The sequence below is a fragment of the Populus euphratica genome, unplaced genomic scaffold (assembly GCF_000495115.2).
Source record: "Populus euphratica unplaced genomic scaffold, PopEup_1.0 scaffold668.1, whole genome shotgun sequence".
NCBI classification, from domain to species: Eukaryota; Viridiplantae; Streptophyta; class Magnoliopsida; order Malpighiales; family Salicaceae; genus Populus; species Populus euphratica.
Window position 1 is genome coordinate 32,595 of NW_011500548.1, and position 777 is coordinate 33,371.

Consider the following 777-nt stretch of genomic DNA (forward strand, 5'->3'; position numbering starts at 1 on the left):
ATGTCTTATGTACTCTATCTCTCTACCTTAGGACATTGAGGACAATATCTCGCTTTAGTTGAGGAAAGAGGGTAGTAGTTGACAAAAAAAATAACTAATTGTGTTTTTCATTTCACAAAGCATGTGTAAAATTGTTGTTACTAGGATAACAGAGTAAAGGAGCTCTTTTGTTAAAGTGACTCTTAAAACGCATCTTAGTAACCATTCTTAACAAGGTCTATTATAATACTTCTTGAAATATTCAGGTTTATAAACTTTCGCATTATTATCACTTAATTCTGCTCATATACTCATTTAACATGTATTCTTAAACCTTCATTTTCATACACACACTTTAACATATGATTGTGGGTTGCACATTGGATTATTATATTATTTATGTTCTTTTGTTAAAGGTAACAACTAAGGAAAATGGATAGTATATAATTTGCAAAAAAAAAAACAAACAAAAAAATTATAATAATAAATATGTAGATAAGTTTGGTTTCGTAGCCTCCCTAACCTAAGCAATTAAGCCCGAAGGGGTGTTTTAACACCTAATACCCTAAAGTCAACTGACTTGGGAGCTATTGGCCCAACGCTTGTTACATGGGTTGAGGAGAAAAGCTTAAGGGAATCAAACATTGCACTATCTACATATCAGTATCCGCGACCCGAGTTACTAATTCGTAGGAGTGTTTCAGCATCTAATGCCCTAAAACCAACTAGTTAAACATAATAAACTTAACTTTTATCTTATTTATGTTCTTATTTTATTTATTTATGTTTCTTTCTTTC